This window comes from Macaca mulatta, chromosome X (genome assembly GCF_049350105.2).
Source record: "Macaca mulatta isolate MMU2019108-1 chromosome X, T2T-MMU8v2.0, whole genome shotgun sequence".
NCBI classification, from domain to species: Eukaryota; Metazoa; Chordata; class Mammalia; order Primates; family Cercopithecidae; genus Macaca; species Macaca mulatta.
In genome coordinates, this window is record NC_133426.1 from 145,616,119 (window position 1) to 145,629,245 (window position 13,127).

At 39.1% G+C, this 13,127-nt stretch overlaps 1 protein-coding gene across 1 annotated transcript in view; it reads right to left on the bottom strand.

Moving 5' to 3' along the window:
* The window catches only part of FGF13 (fibroblast growth factor 13), a 607,550-nt gene extending 595,889 nt beyond the window's left edge, over positions 1 to 11,661 (bottom strand). The window contains exon 1 of the mRNA XM_015128297.3: positions 11,341 to 11,661. The gene's annotated coding sequence lies outside the window, so the exon portion shown is untranslated. The remainder of the gene's footprint in view (positions 1 to 11,340) is intronic.
* Between the last annotated feature and the right edge of the window lie 1,466 nt (positions 11,662 to 13,127).

The window sequence follows — 13,127 nt, forward strand, 5'->3', positions numbered from 1 at the left end:
TGCTGCCCAGCTGTGGGGAGTGCAGTCACTAGGTAGCTTCCAGCTCTCAGCTCCCTCACGGTTTGTCTGCTGTGGAACTGCTTCCCCTGAGGTCATTCCCTTCCTAGGGCAGCCCACATTCCATGAATGAGCAAAGCCTGGCCATTTTAGATCAACACAGGCACTCTGACAGACACTATTCACTCCAGAGCTCCCTGCCAGGTAGGCTAAGGCTTCGTTGGTCCTGCTTCACAGTTCAACTTCTCCCTTTGCCCAATCCAGCCTCCTCCCACTTCCTTTCACAGTTGTTGATCCCTAATGAAAACGTCTTCCACCACAAACTCCATCTGCTTTCAGAGATTCCCATCTGTGACACATTCTCTCTCTGTTTCTCTCCAACCCTGTCTTACTGCCCACGATTTTGGTAAAGAAAGATTCTGGAAATCTTCCTCTTCCTCAGATAGTTGAAATGATCACTGCCTTGCCAGGCCTTCTGCTTCTGATCCTTTGTCTTCTTGGGTAGCTTCTTGGAGTCTTCTTTGGAGTGCCAGGGGTTGGGACATGTGAAGAGCCCGTACACACAGCTAGTACTGTATACAACTGTTACATTTTAGAGAAAGAGAAGTGACTTACAGATGGTCAAGAAATAACAAGCTGGGTTTCTAATGATAAGACACTTGGACCTATACTTTCCTTCACTTGAAACTGTAACCTACTTGGTATGATTTTACACGGTGCAGAAGGGATGTGTCTGGCACATGGCTGAAGTGACTTTACCCATTACACTGTTGTCATAACTGTACCTGCCATACTGTAGCTAACTGCGGTCTTCTCTAAGAGACCTCCCTAGTCATGTACTCTTGTCAGTATCCCACGTGTGGGATTCTTTATTCTTCCCCATTTTACTTCTCCCAGTGCAGTCTCTGCTGCTACTTCCCTTTCCATGTTCTCATCCCCTCTCTCACTATGAGGATCTTGCATGATTGTTTCTTATTACATTTTTTTCTCTATTTATTCCACTGTATTCTATAAGGCCTTTTCCCTCCCTACATTGCCCAGCCTGCAAGGTAAGGATTCACTGTCGTCTACTTTGGGGAGGCAACTCAGATCAATAATAGGAGGTGTGCCTTACTGTTGCTAGGACAGCAAAAGAGAATCTCCTTGGAGGGTCCGCACTTACTATAAAAGAAAAGAAATGACAGCATCATTTTCCTTTGCTTTAGGCATGCACCAGAAGCATTGTCAAGGCAGCAAGACTAACGACCCAAAATAAGGGAGGAAATTAATATATGGTGCTTTATATAAACTGTCATTTCATCCTTGTACCTTTTCTCAGTATTACATAGTGTCACCCTTGATTTACAAGTAATGAAAAGAGCTTGGAAAGGGTAATTTACCAGCTTAGGTTCCCATATCTATGTAATAGCACTAGCAGTATTTGAACCCAGGTTATTCTGTTGCAAAATCCAATACTTTTTGCCTATCAGATGCTGACATTGTCAAGAAGGCTACGGTTGGCATGGGCCAGAGGATTCTGAAAGAATCCATGGATAGTGAGTGATGCTTTGTCTTTTTTGGTAGTGAAGAGGACATTTCTGAAAACCACATCAAGGCACACTAATCAAGAAAGCTATGGCACTGTGACTAAGGACAGAGGAATCCTCTCCAGAGGCTTCCTTAGCCACACTCATAATCCTACACTGCTAGTCTTTGTTCTTTCTTCTGGGGTACTGAGCTGGATTGCCTCATGTCAACTCGGCGACCACTTCTGGTTAAGGCTGGGAAGTAGGTTTTCAGAAGCTCCTTGCTTGTATGGTTCCAGGTTAGAGTTTGCCACTGAGAGAAACTCACTCAAGACTTGGAATGTGGGAGTGAAGCAGAAGTCATTGTTCTCAGGAGGCTGTGACAGTCAGACAGTGTGGCTTCACAGATCTCTCTATGAGGTCCCACTTCCTATCAGCCTTATGTAACTAGACCTGGCGACTTCTCAGAATTCTTGTGAGCTTTGGTCTCCTCACCTCCTCCAGTGTTTCAAGTTAAAGTCATTAGAGATATTTGTCTGATCCTCCAGCATGAATCTCCCAGACTTTCACTCTCCTAGCTCCTCCTACTTTTTATGAACCCAGTTTCTAAAATATATTAAATTCCTCATCATTGTAACATTTCGGTGGCTCTATTTTCATGACTGTACCCAAACTGATGCAGGTACCCACCCTGAATTTCACCACTAGTTCTGTGTTATTATAAAGTGACTCCCTAGGAAATAATGTAACTAAAGTCCATACAAAGGCCTTTTTTCTTCTTCTTTAGAAACCAAACAGAAGGCTCTGGGAAGATATCAACCTAAGCATGTGTTGTTTCCCATTGTCAGCGCCAGTCTACCTGCTTCTCCTCAACCTAATGGCTACTGAAGCCGAAGGAGAAGAGCTGGATATGAGTGGGGGTCCTAGACATTGTGGGAAGACTCAAGAGAAATAAGGGTTGTCAGGCTTTGCCCCTTGAGCAAAGCCTGGATCCAGTACTAGAAAGGCCCAGCACAAAGAGACTAGGGGACTGGGAAAACAACATTATACTTGTGTTCCTGGTCTCCTAAACCTTCAAGAGGCCAAGAAGGAATGAACTAAAGGAACAGACAGGGTCCCTGTAGACCTGGGAAGGCAGTAGCTTTCTCCAGGTACTAGTTTCCCACTACTCGATGGTTTACTCCCCCTTGGGGAGCTCCCCTTCTAATATGAGCTGACCTCAATGTGCTGACAACAAAATGCTTTGTAACCATTTCTATGGGTTCAGCAATCACCAGTCAGAGAGGTAAATTGAGCAATGTATACCTAAAAAAATTAAACTGATGGGAGGAGAGACAAGCGACAACTTGAAAACCATGACTACCAACAACAATAGCAAAATAGGAGCATATAAGGAGATACACGCAGAGCATAAAAATGACTTTCTAGAACTGCAAACAACAATGTGATTTCCCAAATAAACAGTTCAGTAGATGCATTTAAGAAGAGGATTATGGCTGAGACCCAAAACAGTGGCCTGTAAGATAAAGTGGAAGAAGAATCACAAAGCACAAAGTCAAAAATATAAAGACAATGAAATGATGAGGAGAAACATAAGAACCTTGGAAGATAGATCCTGAAAAATAAGAAGTCTCCTAGAAGGAAAAAAGATAAGAAATATAGGAAAATCTGTGATTTTTTTTTTTTTTTGTTAAAGACAATGGAAAAGAGCTTTTCTGAGCATAACAACTATACAATTTAAATGAATGATTTAAAAATATGCAAAAATAACGGTTTTGGAGTATATACCCAAAGGAAAATGAATCGGTCTACTAAAAAGACACATGCTCTTGTATGTTCATTGCAGCTTTGTTCACAATAGCAAAGACGTGGAATCAACCTAAATGCCCATCAACAGCAGACTATATAAAGAAAATGTGGTACCTATACACTATGGAATACAATACCGCTAAAAAAAAAAATGAAATCATGTTCTTTGCAACAACATGGATGCAGCTGGAGGCCATTATCCTAAGTGAACTAATGCAGAAACAGAAAACCAAATACCGCAGGTTCTGACTTATAAGTGGGAGCTAAACATTAAATACACGTGGACACAAAGATGGGAACATGAGTTGGGAGGCTGTACCTGTCAGATACTATGTTCACTGCCTTGGTAGCAGAATCATTCTTACAACAAGCCTCAGTGACATGCAATTTACCCATGGAACAAACCTGCACATATACTCACTGAACCTAAAATAAAATAGAAAAGAAAAAGAGGAAATTACAAAATATACTCCTAGAACACCATTGAATCAAAAGTGAAATTATAAACTACGTAAACAGCTATTAAAAAGAACATTTTATTCCAAAATCTATGTGATACAAAGAATGTTGTACTCAGAAAAAAATTATATTCTTTTTTTTTTTTTTTTTTTTTTTTTTTTTTTTTTTTGAGACTGAGTCTGGCTCTGTCGCCCAGGCTGGAGTGCAATGGCCGGATCTCAGCTCACTGCAAGCTCCGCCTCCCGGGTTTACGCCATTCTCCTGCCTCAGCCTCCGGAGTAGCTGGGACCACAGGCGCCTGCCACCTCGCCCGGCTAGTTTTTTGTATTTTTTAGTAGAGACGGGGTTTCACCGTGTTAGCCAGGATGGTCTCGATCTCCTGACCTTGTGATCCACCCGTCTCAGCCTCCCAAAGTGCTGGGATTACAGGCTTGAGCCACCGCGCCCGGCTTATATTCTTTTATTTAATTATTTATTTTTACTTTAAGTTCTGGGATACATGTGGTGAGCGTGCAGGTTTGTTAACATGGGTATACATGTGCCATGGTGGTTTGCTGTACCTATCAACACGTCATCTAGGTTTTAAGCCCTGCATGCATTAGGTATTTGTCCTAATGCTCTCCTTCCCCTTGCCCCACACCACCGACAGGCCCCAGTGTGTGATGTTCCCCTCCCTGTGTCCATGTGTTCTCATTGTTCAACTCCCACTTATGACTGAGAAAAAATTCTATTCTTAAATGTTTTCGGTATTAATAAACAAAGATGAGAAGGTAAATGAGCTTAAAATTCATCTTATAATATTTGGAAAAGAACCACAAATTAAACTAAAAAGAACTAGGAAAGCCTTTGATAACATAAAAGCTGTAATTAATGAAATAGCCAAAAATTGTTCTTTGAGAAATAAAACAGATAATCATCTTGCAAGTATAATTAAGAAAAAAGGAATAAATATTTACAGGACTTGAAATGAAAAAACAGACACAACCACAGAGGAGAAAATTTTAAATAATTATAAAAGAAACTACATTAAACTCTGTAACAACACATTTGAAAACCTAGAGAAAAAGGAAGATTTTTTTAGAAAGCTAAATTAACCCCACAAGAAGTATAAAAATTGAATAGGTCAGTTATCAAATAAAAGAATTAAATCATGAGTAAACATCTACCACTGAAACAGTCATCATAGCAGAGAGAATCATTTGTTTCAGGTCAACTCTTTTCTTTTAAAACAAGTAATTTTACTGTCATTTAAACTCTTATGGACCACAAAAAATAAAGTAAACCCCTTAATTCTTTTTTATAAAGCCAACCTAAATTTAATATCCAAACCTAAAAGGAAGAACACAAAAAAGAAATCTTTAGGCACTAATTCTTGGGTGTAAATGCTGACATTCTGAATAAAACATTAGCAAATACAATCCAGCAATCTTTCAATAAAGTGTAATTATAATCAACTAGAGTGTGGTGGATTACAGTATAGGTTCCAGTTCTTCACTCCTCCCTGTGCTCATGTATTTTTACATGGTGTACATTTCCCTGCTCCTTAACTTTGAAATCAGCCAACTGACTTGCTATGGCAAATAAAATGAGATGGAAATATGCCACTTCCCAGCCTAGGCGTTAGGAAACTTTGTGCATTTTCTCTTTCCCTCCTGTGTCTCTGCAGTCACCTGGAGACTAGGCTGGCTAGCCTACTTGCCTGGCTAGCCTGCTTGCCTTGTCAGGAGGGTAAGAGTTACTTAGGGCAGAGCTGCACTTGCCATTACAACCTGAAGTAAAGCAGCCCCAACAGACCTACAGTGAGAATCAGAGCCACTCGGCTCAACCCAAACTGGATCAGCCAGACCCCAGCTAACCTGAAGACACATAAGCAGTAACAAATGATTGCTGTTTTTAAAGCCACTGAGATTTTGACTGGTTTGTTTCATAGAAATTACTAACTGACATACATAATTGAATTTGGAAATGCAAAGGAGTTTCAGTATCGGTAAATCTATCAACATAATTAATTACGTCAATACCTTAAAGAGGAAAACCATATGAGTGATGATATCAAGAAAGGCTTAAAAGTCAATTGATAAAATTCAGCTACCTTCCTAATAAATTTCTAAGCTAAATAAGATTAGAATAAAATCTTTTAAAATAGTACAGATTGTTTAACAAAAACGGATGCGAAATATAATCCCAAATGGCAAAGCACTGACCTGTTCAAATAAAATTCAGAACAAGACAAGAATGCCTCTTATCTTTGTTTATTACTCAACATTGCCTTGGATGGTCTAGTTAATAAAAAGACCAAAAAGTAAATGAATATAAACATCAGAAATGATATCTATTTCTTTGTCTGCTAATGGTATATTTGTATAGCTAGAAAACCAAACACTCTAGTAAAATCGATGAGATTTATTCAAAGAATGTGGTACCATAAAGGAATACAAGGTTACTGTGAAACAAATAGTGTATCTCTATTCAGACAACAAACACCAAGAAATAGAAATGAGAAACATTATATTCACAATAATGAAAATAACCTATGTAATACACTGCACTGAATTTAACAAGAAAAGCATCAGACCAGCGTGAAGAAAATTGCTCTACCTTACTGAAGGATGTAAAACAAAATCTGAAAATAAGGAATGAATGAATGAATAACAAAACTTTATATCATAAGACCTCAGTTCTCCCAGTCAATATTATTTTTTAAATTCCAATTGAAAATTCCCAGTGTGGTTTTTTTAGGGGAAAAAAATGAGGGCATTTATATAATATAATCTTAATACTTATATAAAAGAATAAATACCCCAGAAAAGTCATGAAAAATAATAATAATGAGAGAGAAATATCTTAACCAGATATGAGAATATACTCTAAAGTCATTGTAATTAAATCAAAACATGGTAGTGGCTTGGGAGTAATAGATGATCAGATCAAAGGAACAAAATAGATAATGTGGAATTGAAAAGCATATTTAAGCGTTTAATACATGACAAAGGTGATGTTTCATTTCAGTGGGGAAGAGATGGATTGCTAGTGAACAGTGTGGATGCAACTGGCTATTAACTTAAAATCAAGTTGAACCTCTATTTTACACCTAAAAGCAATATAGTTTCCAGATAAATACATATTTTAATGTAAAAATAGTAAAAGTCCTGCAAGAAAATCTAGGGAACAACATGCACAATCTAGAAACGGAGAGACCTTAAGATATTTGAATATATACAATTCTTCAAAATTTTGGCAGAAGACATAATAATTAAATCAATAGGTAAACAAGGAATTGGAAACATAGTTGCACCCAGAGAACAGATGAGGGGCTTATAGCTATAATATACAAGAACCTCTTAACAACTGACAAAGAGAAACAACCCATTCAAAAAACAGGCAAATGGTAGGAAGAACTACTTCATAGAGAAGCAAATTCAAATGGCCAATGATTTTTTCAAAAGTCAGACTCATAAGTAAACAGAGAAACTTAAGTTAATGTAACAATGAGATGACTTCTTTTTATCCATAAGACTTACAAAATTTAAAAAGAGCAGTAAGATAAACTGTTGGTGGGATTGCAAGGGGAAATTTGTACTCTCATAAATTACGAGTAGACTTGTAAATATGTTACATGCTTTTTAAAAAGCAATAAGTCAACATTTGATGAAATTAAAAACAATATGCGTATACCCTTCAACCCAGCTATTTCATTCCTAGGAACCTGTTTCAGACTGAAAAAAACCAACAGCATGTAAGAGTATATACATAAAGGTATTTATTGCTATGTTGCTCTTTAGTGGTAAAATATAAATTGGAAATAAAGTGAATGTCCACTAAAAGTGGAATGGTTGAATAAATGAATTTCCATCTATATCACAGAATGCTTTGCAGCCATTAAAAAGAATGAAATAGTGAGACTGCCGTTGATTTGTAGGTTTTATTGAATGGGAGTAATAGTAACGATGATAATAGCAAACATTCATACATGGTATTCTTTTAAGTGCTTTATGTATTTTAACTAGTTGACTGCTCACAACAACTCTATGAGATAGGTTCTATTATAATCCTCATTTTCTCGTGAGGAAACTGAAGCTCAAAGAATCTAAGGCCACATAACTAGTAAAAGGCAAGAAGAGTAAGATACAAAAAGGTGTGAGTAACGTGACATAATTTCTGTAAAATAATCTATAGTAAAAGACAGTCATGGGCATATGTGTATATATACATGTATACATGTTTTATATAATTATATGACACTGGCAAGATGGAAATATAATACTCAGCTGGTAGTATGGATTATTATATATGTGTAAAGTATATTAAAAATAATTAAGGAGCCTCAGCATTTCAAAATCAATTTCAAAGAAGTTGCAATTGCTGCTTCAGGTGAGACAAAGAAGGGAAGCCTGTCCCAAGGGAAGTCCCTCCAGATCCTTATCACCAAATATCTCTTGCCCCTCCTTGGTACCCCTTGATACTGTGCTGATCCCTTCCTTATGGTGGGAAGGATCCGCATATGGCAGCGGTACTGTATTTAGAAGTGCCAGGTGCTTCCCTTCCTATCTAAGCCAAGAGACTCTCTGGAATCCAGTCATCACTGTGCTCTGAGACTGCCGAACCGCAGAAGGCTTCCGAGATCCCACTCTTGTGCATAAATCTCAGATCTGGGACATGGAGACAGGGAAAGACCTGCCTCATGTACACATCTCCTTGGGAAAATAAAGTTTCACCTTGGGACAAGTTCTATCCTCCCTCCCATCTACAGCAAAGAGATTTAAACTTTACCACCCTCCATCGACACAGACCAGATTCATGCCTACGTTTACAGCAATAAATAAGCAGTGTCCTTCTTAAAGGACTCTTAAAATCTCTCAAAGAGTTTAAGTTCTTGAAGGAAAGATATGCTTTTTATATTCAATAAATATGCATTGAGTGAGGAAAATGATGACATACATGAATAAATCAAAGATAAGGTAAAGAGTGAAGTGTTAAATCATAGAGCTACAAACAAAATACTCTAAGAGTCGTAGTAGGAAAGGGCAAACATTTCCAGAAATGGTTTTGTAAAGAGATGGCATTTGAGCTAAATGCAGTGTTTCTGAATGTGTGGTCAGCATCAGATTCTCTGAGGTTCTTAAGAGCTCCAGATCTACTGAATCAGAAACTCCCGAAATAAGACCCAGGAGTTGGCATTTTAAAGGAGTCTTCCACATCAATCTTATGCACACTATAGTATAGACCATGAGAAATGGGGTAGATTTGGGTGTGCAGAGAAGTGGGGAAGGACACATAGTCAAAGACAATAGCATGAGTAAAGTTTCCAGGCATAAAAGCAAAATGGAACACAGCGGCTAGTTCAATTCTACCATGAGTGTTGGAAGTGGGGAAGAGGAAGAATGAGAAATAAGATTTGAAAGGTAGGTTAGGGCTAGATCATGGAGGGCCTGGGGGATGCTGAGTTAAAGAATTTGAACTTTATCCCAAAGGGAAAAATAATTAAGAGATATGAGACAAAACAAAAATATGAGGGCCTAGACTTTCACAGTGCTTCTCAAACCTAGCCATGCCTCAGAATGATTGCTTGCTAAGTCTAGCTTCTGGAGCTCCACCCCAGACTTTCTGAATCAGAATTTCTGGGGATATGGATCAGAAATGACATCTTTAAACAACCTTGTCAGGTGATTCCTGGGTAGCCAGCCTGGCATTGGTTCATGAAATGGAGTTTGGGAACCACTCCTTTACTGGCAAATGCATTCCTAAAAAGTTGTTTGTATGTAGAAATTTTATTAGTGGAGTAATAATTCAAAGTAATAGGCAAGTAGACTATTAAGAGGCAACCTCCTGCAAATCTCCTTGTTCAGCAGAAGAAAAAGAAATCACTTTATTTGGAGTGTTTATATTAAATAAACACCCCATTTAAATGTAAAACCCCTGACAACTTTCCATAACATGTGACAGCACATTCGAATTTCTGGTATTAGTGATGATATATGGTTGTACAAATAGAACATGGGAAAAATAATTCAAAATATTTGAGTTTCCTCTAGATTTATGCAAAATGAATGGCCAGAAGGTAATATTGGAAAAGAGATAGTGCTAGTAGGATGTGATGCTGATAGAGCATGGCTTCAAAATGGACTTATCTACCATGTAGCCCTTTTGAGGTTGCAGGGGAAATTGAGACACCAATATAGGTGGAAACCAGATGGTCACTCATCTCAACTCAAGCTCCAATAAGGATTAGACTATATGACTTCCAAGATTTCTTCTAGCTTTAAGATTTTAAGTTTGTGTTATTTGCACACTATCTACCTTGAAGATGGGCAAAAGGAAAAAAGTGGGCAGGGGATACAAAGTTCAAGGATCAGTCTAATTCATCTTTCTTTTTTCTTTTTTTTTTTTTTTGAGACGGAGTCTGGCTCTGTCGCCCAGGCTGGAGTGCGGTGGTGCCATCTCGGCTCACTGCAAGCTCCGCCTCCAGGGTTCAAGCCATTCTCCTGCCTCAGCCTCCCGAGTAGCTGGTACTACAGTCGCCCGTCACCACGCCCGGCTAATTTTTTTGTATTTTTAGTAGAGACGGGGTTTCACCGTGTTAGCCAGGATGGTCTTGATCTCCTGACCTCGTGATCCACCCACTCGGCCTCCCAAAGTGCTGGGATTACAGGCATGAGCCACCGCGACCGGCCTAATTCATCTTTCTAAAAAATGCACAGACACAGATGATTCTGAGGCTGAAGGTTTGTTTCCTAAAGCCATGTGATATTTTAAGATTGTCATTTTCCTTTAAATAAAGCATATCTGTTACTAAAGTGTCTCTTCGTTTTCATGAAAACACGTCGGTTTGGCTAGTTGGAATGCTGGCATAGTAATTTGCTTAGCAAATGCTCAAAAGTCATCGTTGAGCAAGAAATTGCTAGTGTTTAACCTTCCAACAACCAAGCTTGCTTCTTTTCCTCTCAGAGGGTGTCTAACCTCACCCCCAGAACTTTCTAGCTCCCCTTCAATTCCAGCTCCTTCCCTAATGCCCATTGCTATAAACAGGCTAGAAATCAGAGATGAGTTCTGACAGCAATATTTCAGGAAGGAAATGGAATCCAAGCAAGTCTTTTGTGCACCTGGGTTGGAATCTCTCTTTCACAAGGTCTGTCTGAACTATAGGAATACCTGCCCTGTGCAGCTTTATATTACTCTCCACGGCTGCACAGCAGACAAGCAAAACACAGATAACCAGTGCTCTGACCCAAATTCACATTCACAGAGTAATGAGTCAGGAAGGACAAGGCACCTAGAATAGAGCAGTTTCAGGTAGAGTAGTTGATAAAGGGTTAAATTTAACATTGAAGTGCTTTCTTGCTAGCTAGTTCCTTAGCTTTTGGGTGAGAGGGTACAAGGAAAGGAATTAATTCCCAAACATTACTGTGCCTTGATCAGTGTGTTGGGAGCATGGAGTTGTATTTTTATTTGGAGGCTATGTCCTGCCCAGACATTTGTCTCCCCACCCTAGGCCAAGGAAACCTGGGCCTGGGTTACCTAAGAGGATACCAATTCCCATAGCATTTTCCCCAATGAGTTTGGTTTCACCTACCTTAGAAGTGGAGACGCAATGGGCCTGGTGGTGAGAAACAAGCAAGATTCCACCATGGACCAAAATCTTAAAAGGCCCTGTTGTTATTAGTGCCCACAGTCACTTGCTCCCAGGCCAAGGGTAGGAAGCTTCTTGGTCATGTCGTCACTGTGCGTTTCTGCGGTTTGCAATAGTCTGCATCTGAGCCAAAGCACCCCCAACACCCTAATCCCCTCCTGGCTTCAAGGGCTCCAGGCTGGAAAAGCAAATAGTCCAGAGTGATTGCAGGGGCCAGCGGACCCTATGCAGTTCATATCAGACTGTTCTGAGGAGTGGTAAGTCACTGGGTCTATATTGCAGCTATTTTTAGTGAAACTGAATTCCTTCCCCAAGTTCTCTTGCTTCCAACTTGTTCTAAGTGTAGGAGACCAGCTGTGGTCAGATCATCTTACTGGACCAAGGCTCTGTCAAGGCGAAGGGACCAAATCAGGGAGGTGGAGCAAAGAGCTCATGGCTGTTGGCGCTTTGGCTCTTTCTCACTGTTTCAGACATCTCCAGAGCAGTAGGATCCTTTGGAAAGGAAAGTGTCACTACACAGTGGAGTGGGGATTCCCCTCTAATCTGGCGGAAACTTGACAGGTAGATGACATGAGAGGGAAAAAAATCGAGAAACTGGCAGACCTTTCCGTTTTTCCCCTCAATTCCTAAATACACACACACACACACATCAGATTCTACAGGCCAAACCCAGATCTTGGACAGACTTGCCAGAAGGGTCTAGAAAAGAATGTCATCATCCACGAGCCAGGCCAGAGGTGAAAGTATGAGGAGGACTAGTGCCTAGTCACTTTCCAGCTGTCATTTGTTATTCTAAGAGGGAGTTTTAATGGGGAAAAAAATTCCAGGAAGATTGATTTTGGCTTTGAACTTTGGCAAGAAGTGTTAATTCAGAAGAGGCAGTTCTCTGGGCTCCTGAGGGTGCCAGCTTCTTTCCCTGGCTTCATCTAGGTAAGTATTTTACCAACCGTGGGCTATGACCCATTAGACAGTAATGAAATCTATCTAGTGGGCCATCATCAGCATTAAAAAATGAAAAAAAAAAATAAAATGTATAAAATTATTTTTAAAAGTTTCACAGAAAATACTCACTGTTACTATATGCAATGGAGTGTATTCCACATAGTATGTTCTGTAAAACTTTCGTTTCTTCTATGTATGTGTGTACTCAATCACTGCATAAAATGTATTTTTTTTACTCGTGGTCACCATAAAATTCTACTTTTTTGGAAAACACTGCTTTAGATGATTCGGTAGAGAAGCGCATGAAGATAAATCATTTAGCACTCCCAATTTTATGAATACTACTACTGTTACTATAACCACTATCTTAGGGGTGTTCATTTTATGTCAGCACTATTCTAAGTATTTCATTTTCATCATTTTCTTCAGCTGTTATCATAACCTTCTGTGATAAATTTATCTCAGTTTCACAGAAGCAACAGCAGAGGCTCGATATCAAGTTCAAGACCTATCAAGAGGAAGTGCTGGGGTATAAACATAGGTCTGTCTGTCTCCAAAGCTCGTGCTCTAAAAAATTCTACACTATTTCCCTCCTTAATTGGTCAATACATAGTTAATTCTATTTGTTAAACAGATATGAAAATCTTGGCTGTGCTGGTAGCTTTATGTAAAATCAAATGAAAATGTTTAGAAAAATAATTTCAGATTCCGAGAAACTTCTAGTAACCTCTTATTTAAAAAGATGGTTTAATTTTTAATTAGTTCACTATTTTACTCAGAACCTCACA